We start from the raw sequence: 9,126 nt of genomic DNA on the forward strand, positions 1-9,126 counted from the left end.
CTGGCATTGAAATGATGATACTAGAAGCAGAGATAGAGCAGAGATTGAGAAGTGGCTCCAGGAAAAGTATAACAGTGATCCAAGGGAAGAGAAAAATAGGTGACTCTGGAAGGATATAAACAAACTAATTGTATTTTCTTATATTTTTATATATATTTGTTTTCATTTGTTTGAGAAGCAGTCACAGAGAGGAAGAGACACAGAGTAATCTAGCATATTCCTGATCACTCCACGTATGCCAGCAACAGTCATTGCTCTACCTGGTGAAAGGTGCTCTATCTCATGAAAGCCAGGAGCTGGAAACCATCTGCATCTCAGAGGTCAGTGGAAAGAACCCAGCTACATAACATGACACTTGCTGCCTACCAGGGTGGAACAAGGAGCAGAGTAAGAGCTGAAACCCAAGCAAGAACCAAATAGAAACTCTACTCAGGGATGCCAACAGGGAGTCTCCAAAATGGAACCAGATAGACCCATGCATAAAATACATACATCACTACTCTGAGAGGTAAATACAATTCATGCATTACAATTCTGTGAGCAATGACAGTGTGTGCATAAAGTAGACATGCTGTTTTTCTCCTTCCTGCTCGTCATCTCAACCAAATGGAACCAGGTTAGGAAACATGACTGTCAACATTTCTTCTGAGATTCTCAGAGGATCCAGTGTTGCAGCCCCTCATATGTGGGCTCTTCCTCTCCATGTACCTGGTCACTGTGGCTGGGAACCTACTCATCATCCTGGCCATCCTCTCAGACCCCCCACCTCCACACACCCATGTACTTCTTCCTCTCCAACCTGTCTTTGATGGACGTCTGCTTCACTTCCACCACCATCCCCAAGAAACTGGTGAACATCCAGATGTAAAGCAAAGCCATCAGCTATGCAGGCTGCATCACCCAGATGTTCTTCTCCTTGCTTTTTGTAGAGTTGGACAACTTTCTCCTGGCTGTGATGGCCTATGACAGGTTTGTGGCCATCTTTCACCCTCTGCACTGCATGGCCATCATGAACCGCTGGCTGAGTGTGCAGCTGGTCCTGGTGTACTGGGTCATCAGTGTCCTGCATGCCTTGTTGCAAAGCCTAATGGTGCTGAGGCTGTCCTTCTGCACACAGCTGGAAATCCCCCACTTCTTCTATGAGCTGAACCAGGTGACCCAACTTACCTATTCTGATACTTTCCTTAATGACAGGGTCATGTATATTGCAATTATACTGCTAGCTGTGGGTCCCCTGGCTGGGATCCTTTACTCCTGCTCCAAGATCATCTCCATCCGTGCAATCCCCTCAGCTCAGGGGAAGTATAAAGCATTCTCCACCTATGCCTCTCACCTCTCTGTTGTCTCTTTATTCTATTGCACAAGTCTAGGAGTTTACCTTTGTTCTGCTGTAACCTATCACTCAGGCTCAACTGCAACAGCCTCGGTGATGTACACCGTGGTCACCCCCATGCTGAACCCCTCCATCTACAGTCTGAGGAACAGATGTAAAGAGGGCTCTGAAAAGACTCGTCAGAGTGAATCCATAAAAGGGGCCACAGCTTTGGAGCTGTAGGGCTCAGTGCCCCAAAGTTTGGAATTTGGATTCCTCGATCACATTACAAACATAGAACCCAGGCCTTCTGTTTGTGTCCTGGAGTTTGCATTGTTTCATCTCAACCACTCTATAGAACTGAAGCAACCCACTTATTAAGCCTTCTGTTCTCTTCAGTATCCAAATACCTTCCCTTCCCTACTTTCCCAAAGTCTTTCTAAATATTGGATGAGAATATTTGGAAATTGCCACTTTCTCATAGGATAGTAAAGATATATTGGGAATAATTATTTTCTATGACATGTCCTGTACTGGGTCACATTTCTCTTGCTTTTTATTTTAATTTTAATTAATTTTAAAAGATTTGGTATGATTTATACATACACATCTAAGAACATGCTATTCTTCCCTTCCTCCCTCCCTCTCTCCTTCCCATCTTCTTTCTTCCCACCTTTCCTTTTTTTAGTTTTTGAGATACCATTTTAAATGTATATTATATTACAAAGGCTTAATACTTCACCACATAAGATGTGGTCAAAAGCTTCTCTGAGTGCCTATGTCACCACAAAGCAGTTCCTCCTCCCCCAGCATCCCTGATAAATGCTCTTGTCCTTTCTACTCATTGTGTGTGAGAAGGGGAAATTCACTAACTCAAGGCAGATCTCCATGGCCTGACTGCCATCAGATCCCCAGAGGAACACCCCCATCACCTGCCAAATCTTCCATTCTCATTTCCTTAAAGTGGTGATGCTTTTGGATGGTTTATGGCGTGGGTTCTGTAGGGGTATTGCCATCACAGAGTCAACTTCAGTAAGAAGATAGGACAACCCCCGTCCAGTTTTCAGTCCACAGGGGAATGGCTCAAGGCTACCAGCCCATCCTGGGACAGGTGTCAGAGTCACCTCCACCCTACACCAGCATGGGAGACTCGGAAGAAGCTCCTGGCTCCTGGCTTCCAATTGGCACAGCTCCAGCAGTTGCAGCCAATTGGAGAGTGAACCAGTGGATGGAAGATTTCTCTCTCTCTCTCTCTCTCTCTCTCTCTCTCTCTCTCTCCCTCTCTCTCTCCCTCTCTCTCCCTCTGCCTCACTGTAATTCTGCCTTCAAATAAGGAAATAAATCTTTAAACTAAAAAGAAGAACTGACATCCTTAGCAAGAGTGGCCCAGCAGCCTCTGCACTGACAGCACTTCATCATCTCTAGAAATCACACATATTTCTCACAAGTTCTACCGTCAAACTTATTTTATTTCTTTATACCATAAAGGCTATTTCAATATATATCAAATTTAAACCCAAGCCGTGAAATTCTTGTTTTAGTATTTTAACTTCTTTAGAGATGATCCTGACATCTGATGAGTACCCATAACTTCCCTTAACACTATATTGCCCTAATATTTCAGGTAGCAAAAAGCTTCTGAAGTGATCAAGAGTCCACTTATTCATTCTTATCCCAGGTACATTCATCCAATTGTTTTTTTAAAAGATTTATTTTATTTATTTGAAAGACATAACTACAGAGAGATGTAGAGCCAGAGAGAGACAAAAAGAGGTCTTCCATCTTCTGGTTCATTCCCAAAATGAACACAATGGGCAGAGCTCAGTCGGTCCGAAGTCAGGAGCCAGGTGCTTCCTCCATGCAGGTGCAGGGGCTCAAGTGCTTGGGCCATCTTCTACTGCTTTCCCAGGCCATAGCAGAGACCTGGATTGGAAGTGGAGCATCCTGGACTTGAACTAGCACACATATGGGATGCCAGCACTGTAGGCCAGAGCTTTAACCCTCTGCACCACAGCGCTGGCCCCACCTAATTTTTCTTAATAGTTGTGTTTATATTTCTCATGGAAATTTTTTTTATTTAGTAAATATAAATTTCCAAAGTACAGTTTATGGATTACGGTGGCTCCCCCCCCCCATAATTTCCCTCCCACTCCCACTCCTCCCATCTCCCACTCCCTCTCCCATTCCATTCAGGCACTGAACAGGGCCACGTACATATCATCTCATGTTGTTTCCCCATTCACCATGTTAACAACATGTGAAAGTTACACAGGCATGTATGTAAACCCAAAACTGAAACACATGAGTATTTTGCTGTTTGTCAGATATTACTGTTCTTCATTCAACCAAAATGCTCAAACTAGTCTAGTTTACTAAAAAATTTTTCAGATCTTGTGAAGTTTGAAAAGATTTGTGTTAATTTTTTTTATGAATCCATGCTTATTCCCAAGTTGGAGGGAGGGGGAGGGGCCTGCACCCTGCCTCACTTGGTTAATCCTCCACCTGCAGTGCCAGCATCCCATATGGGTGCTGGATTCTAGTTCCGGTTGCTCCACTTCCAGTCCAGCTTTCTGCTGTGGCCCAGGAGAGCAGTGGAGGATTGCCCAAGTGCTTGGGCCCCTGCGCCTGCATGGGAGACCAGGAGGAAGCACCTGGCTTCTGGCTTCGAATTGGTGTAGCTCTGGCTGTAGCAACCATTTGGGGTGTGAACCAACAGAAAGATCTTTCTTTCTGTCTCTCTCTCACTGTCTAACTCTGTCAAATAAATTTTAAAAAAGGAGGGGGGAGAAAGAGAGGGAAGAAGGGACTATTATTATATTCTTAGAATTGTATCTATGAAGGTAGTTAATCTGTTAAATGCTTAGTGAAATAAGTCATCCCCAAAAGACAAATACCATATGTTTTCTTTGATACGTGGTAGTTGATACAGAAAACAAAACAAGTATCAGATTGAAACAGACACCTCACGATTTGATTATTGCTTTCAGCTTTTGTCTGGTCTTTTTACTTTTTACCTGTTGAATATTAACATCTAGTGGTCCATTAAGCCTGTGATTGAAAGTAAATTTAAATTATGGGTTTGCAAAAATTGAGGAACAAACAGGAAGGAAGGAGGGGGCTTGAGGGAGGGAGATAGGGAGGGATGTACGGTTGTCTTCTTAGACTCATATCTATGAAACACACACAATCTATTGTCTTTTTATTGATAAAAATTTTCAAAAAAAATTTAAAAATCAAGAAAAAAGAAAATAAACCCACCATAACACACTTTTTCATAATGAAACAGAAAAAATGGAGACCTCTCATTCCTACAGTGTGCTGTGTCTTCATATCCTGGACCTGGTGGCACCTGTTCGTGTACAGAAGTGTGGGATGCAGTTTGCATTTCAGGTCAGTGTACAAAAGCTGGAAATGAAAGGAACAGAGAGGGACACGTGAGCAAGGCAGGCATTGATGCTACGTTATTGTCCCCATGAATGCGTCACAGAGACTAAGGCAGAAGGCTGTGCAGCTGGAAGCCCAGTGCTCAGATGATGCTTCCTGGGAAATCATTGTCTCCTTCCTCCTGACCACCCAGACTACCCAAAGCCCCCACTTCTGCTACTATACAGCACAGAGAGCTTTCAACAAGTACATTGCACAGCACATCCACTCATTTATTTCAGCCTCTTTTTGTTATTATTTTTCCAGCTTTAAAATGTGACATTTTCCCAAAGAGACAAATATCATCTGTTTTACCTGATTGGCGACAACTAAACTGAGCACCAAAGGGGAAACCTGTTGAAGTGAAATGGACACTAGGAGAAACAGTGACTTGATCAGCTCTTGTCCTGACTGTTGATGTACAATGTAATACTTTATCCATTTTAGTATTTTTTTTGTCCTAGTACTAGTGGTTGAACTCTGTATAACACACAATTATTCTTAGGTGTTTAAATTTTAACTGAAAAGTGATCCCTGTTAAATATAAGAGTGGGAAAAACAGAGGGAGGAGATGTACAATTGGGGACATGCTCAATTGGACTTGCCCCAAATGGTGGAGTTAGAAATGTGCCAGGGGATTCCAATACAATCCCATCAAAGTGGCATGTACCAATGCCACTAGTCCAAATGATCACTAGTCCAAGTGATCAATTTCAGTTCACAAGTGATGGCTCTGATAGGTCTAAGAGTCAAAGGGATCACATAAACAAGACTAGTGTCTGCTAATACTAACTGATAGAATCAAAAAGGGAGAGAAGGATCCAACATGGGAAGCGGGATACACAGCAGACTCATAGAATGGCAGATGTTCTAAATAGCACTCTGGCCTTAGAATCAGCCCTTAAGGCATTCGGATCAGGCAGAAGAGCCTATGAGAGCATTGTAGGCATGGAAAGCCAAGACACTCTGGGGGAAAAAAAGACCTAAATGGAAGATCTCTGTGAGTGAGATCCCAGTGGAAAGAACGGGACCATCAAAGAAGGAGGTACCTTTCTCTGAAGGGAGAAGAGAACTTCCACTTTGAGTATGAACCTATCGGAATAAGATCAAAGTCAGCGACCTCTAAAGGCTTCCATAGCCTTGGCAACTCATGACTATAGCCTAGGGAGATTACTGACACCATAAATAAGAGTGTCAAATTGTTAAATCAACAACAGGAGCCACTGTGTACTTATGTCTCATGTGGGATCTGTCCTTTATGTGTTGTCCAATGTGAAGTTATGATATAACTAGTACTCAAACAGTATTTTTACACCTTGTGTTTCTGTGTGGGTGCAAACTGATGAAAACCTTACTGAATATACTGAATCGATCTTCTGTATATAAAGATAATTGAAAATGAAAAAAAAACAAACAAACTTGGGGTTAAATTGGAAATTGCATAGAAAATTAATCAAATTTTTTTTCTTTTTTTCTGTTCTTTTTTTTTATTTTTTTTAAACTTTTATTTAATGAATATAAATTTCCAGTGTACAGCTTATGGATTACAATGGCTTCCCCCTCCCATAACTGCCCTCCCACCCACAACCCTCCCCTCTCCCACTCCCTCTCCCCTTCCATTCACATCAAGATTCATTTTCAATTCTCTTTATATACAGAAGATCAATTTAGTATAAAGATTTCAACAGTTTGCACCCACATAGGAACACAAAGTGAAACATACTGTTTGAGTACTAGTTATAGCATTAAATCAAAATGTACAGCACATTAAGGACAGAGATCCCACATGAGGAGAAAGTGCACAGTGGCTCTTGCTGTTGACCCAACAAATTGACACTCTAGTTTATGGCGCCAGTAACCACCCTAGGCTGTCGTCATGAGTTGCCAAGGCTATGGAAGCCTTCCAAGTTTGCCGACTCTGATCATATTTAGACAAGGTCATAAAAGACAGAGTGAGGATAGTAACCAATGATCCTAAGAGTGGCATTTACCAGGTTTGAACAATTATACAGCATTAAGTGGGGAAGAGGACCATCAGTACACACAGGTTGGGAATAGAGCCATTGGTGGTAGAGTAGAGGTTATGATTACAAAGGAATGAGGCCCAAGTGTGCTAGACAGGGTCTAGAACAAAGGACAGAGTCATTATTAGATGTGCTAAGAAAGGTGCTGTCTAAACTATAATTAAGTTTTCTGATTGAGAGGCAAATGGAACCTGATAGAAGGGGCTTGATAATAATCTGGTGGGCTTTAGGCCTTGTAAGTTAAGAGGCCCAGACCTATCTATCTCTTTACATGGGGTATATCCTAAGGGAGGTGTGAACCTCCTAGGGGAAGGCACTCTGTTGACTTTCATTACTTGGCTGGCCTGGGAGGAGAGCTGGCCAGGTAAAGGCAGGTGGCATCTCTAACAAGAAATTTACAGTTCTGCCTGCAATGTTGCTGACTCTACTTGACCACACCCTCAGCTGCAGTGGTCACTTTGGAAGTTGGGCTGAGTGAAGGGCTTTTCAGCTTAGAGCCAATAAGATCTGTGGCTCTGACCTGGGCATCCTTTGACTCCAGGGCAGGTCCATTTCCAGTGATCCAACTCTTGGCAGAGCTGCCAGGGCTCTTCACAAGCTGACTTCTGCTGAAGCCCAGGCTTACCACATTGAAAGCCACTGCAGTGGACTGGCCTGTTGGGTCTCCTTGAGGGCAGATCACTGTACAGATCAGCCATTAATAGGCCTGCCACCCATTGCTTCTGATGCCTAGCTTTCTTTTCCTCCTGGTTTGTGTTAAAGCAGACCAGAGGATGCAAGTCAAGGGAGTGCCCGTGTCCCATCTCTAAACTTCGGTGACCTGAACTACAAGTCTATAGTCACAGGCATGTTCTGTAGTAGTTTTTCTAAAGTAGGCAATGCCCATGAGGAAAATTGTATTCTTACTTTAAAACTTTCTTTCCCTTTTATCTGAAAGGGAGGTTTTTTCTACTTACTGTATACTTCGCTGATGGCGAAGTGAATCTAGCTATGAGATTATTATTTAAGTTCTTATTTTGGCTATGCTATTACAGAAAAATGTTAGCCATCTCTTTTATAAGGTCTAAAGATTAAATTGTGCATCCTACAGATTCCTTCATAATAGAATTAGTTTCCTACCTTGAAGAGAATAGAGAAATGAAAGAACAAGTTGGGCTTAGAATAGAGAAATGAGGGAGCAAGTCCTAGATCGCTTGCTGACAATGGCAATATTACATGAATACTTAGCAAACCATTTCAACCATTAGATAACAACTTAAGAAAACATTTACCAGAAGGTCCAATGCCTTCTATAAGTTTTAAGAATCATGTATTTGAAAACACCTCTTAAATATCTAACATGGTGTAGTTTGTTTAACCAGTAAACTTAAGCACAACCATATAAAATGTTTTTAGTTTCTTTCTACCAACAAGTTTAAAACATATGATACACAGATTCAGGTCACACAAATTAAAATGTATCTTTGATTAATTTTAGCAGCTTAAATTTATGGATAATCTTATCTATAAGCCATTTAAAATAAAACTCTTAATAAAATTTCCTATGTGGACATACAATATGTACACACATATAACATAGCATAATAGACCAATATAGCAATTTTAATAATAGCTTTTAAAATCTTTAACTCTTTTTGTAGATTGCCAATTGATTTGAATTGCTTTTTGTTTTTAGATTACTTTAAAACATTGCTTTAACAGAGCATCATAGTTTAATTCTATGTCAAAGAGAAATTGAGCTTCCTGTGATCTTTTGCTGTGAGGTTTCCTTCCTTTACCTTCTTGCATATTGGTGACCATGTTTCTGTGTTTCTGTGTGTAACACATCTTTAAGCATCTTTTGCAGGGCAGGATGAGTGGCAACAAATTCTTTCAGTTTCTGTTTGCTAATGAAAAGTCTTAATTTCACCTTCATTCACAAATGAGAGCTTTGCAGGATATAATATTCTGGGCTGGCAGTTTTTCTCTCTTAGTACCTGTGCTATATCTCGCCATTCCCTTCTAGCTTGTAGGGTTTCTGATGAGAAGTCTGCTGTGAGTCTAATTGGAGATCCTCTGAGAGTAATCTGACGTTTCTCTCTTGCACCTTTTAGAATCTTTTCTTTATGTTTCACTGTGGTGAGTTTGATTGCAATGTGTCGTGGTGAGGATCTCTTTTGGTCATGTTTATTAGGGGTTCTATAAGCTTCCTGTACTAAGATGCCTCTGTCCTTCTCCAAACCTGGGAAATTTTCTGCTAGTATCTCACTAAAAAGGCCTTCTAATCCTTTCTCTCTCTCCATGCCTTCAGGAACTCCTAGAACCCGAATATTGGGTTTTTTAATAGTATCCTGTAGATTCCCGACAATATTTTTTAGATTTCTAATT

General features: G+C 41.4%; 1 pseudogene; it reads left to right on the forward strand.

Annotated features, from left to right (window-relative positions):
* The first annotated feature begins 675 nt into the window (after positions 1–675).
* LOC133749288 (olfactory receptor 7A10-like) lies at positions 676–1,529 on the forward strand (annotated as a pseudogene).
* Positions 1,530–9,126: the final 7,597 nt, after the last annotated feature.

The sequence above is a fragment of the Lepus europaeus genome, chromosome 20 (genome assembly GCF_033115175.1).
Source record: "Lepus europaeus isolate LE1 chromosome 20, mLepTim1.pri, whole genome shotgun sequence".
In the NCBI taxonomy this organism is placed as follows: domain Eukaryota; kingdom Metazoa; phylum Chordata; class Mammalia; order Lagomorpha; family Leporidae; genus Lepus; species Lepus europaeus.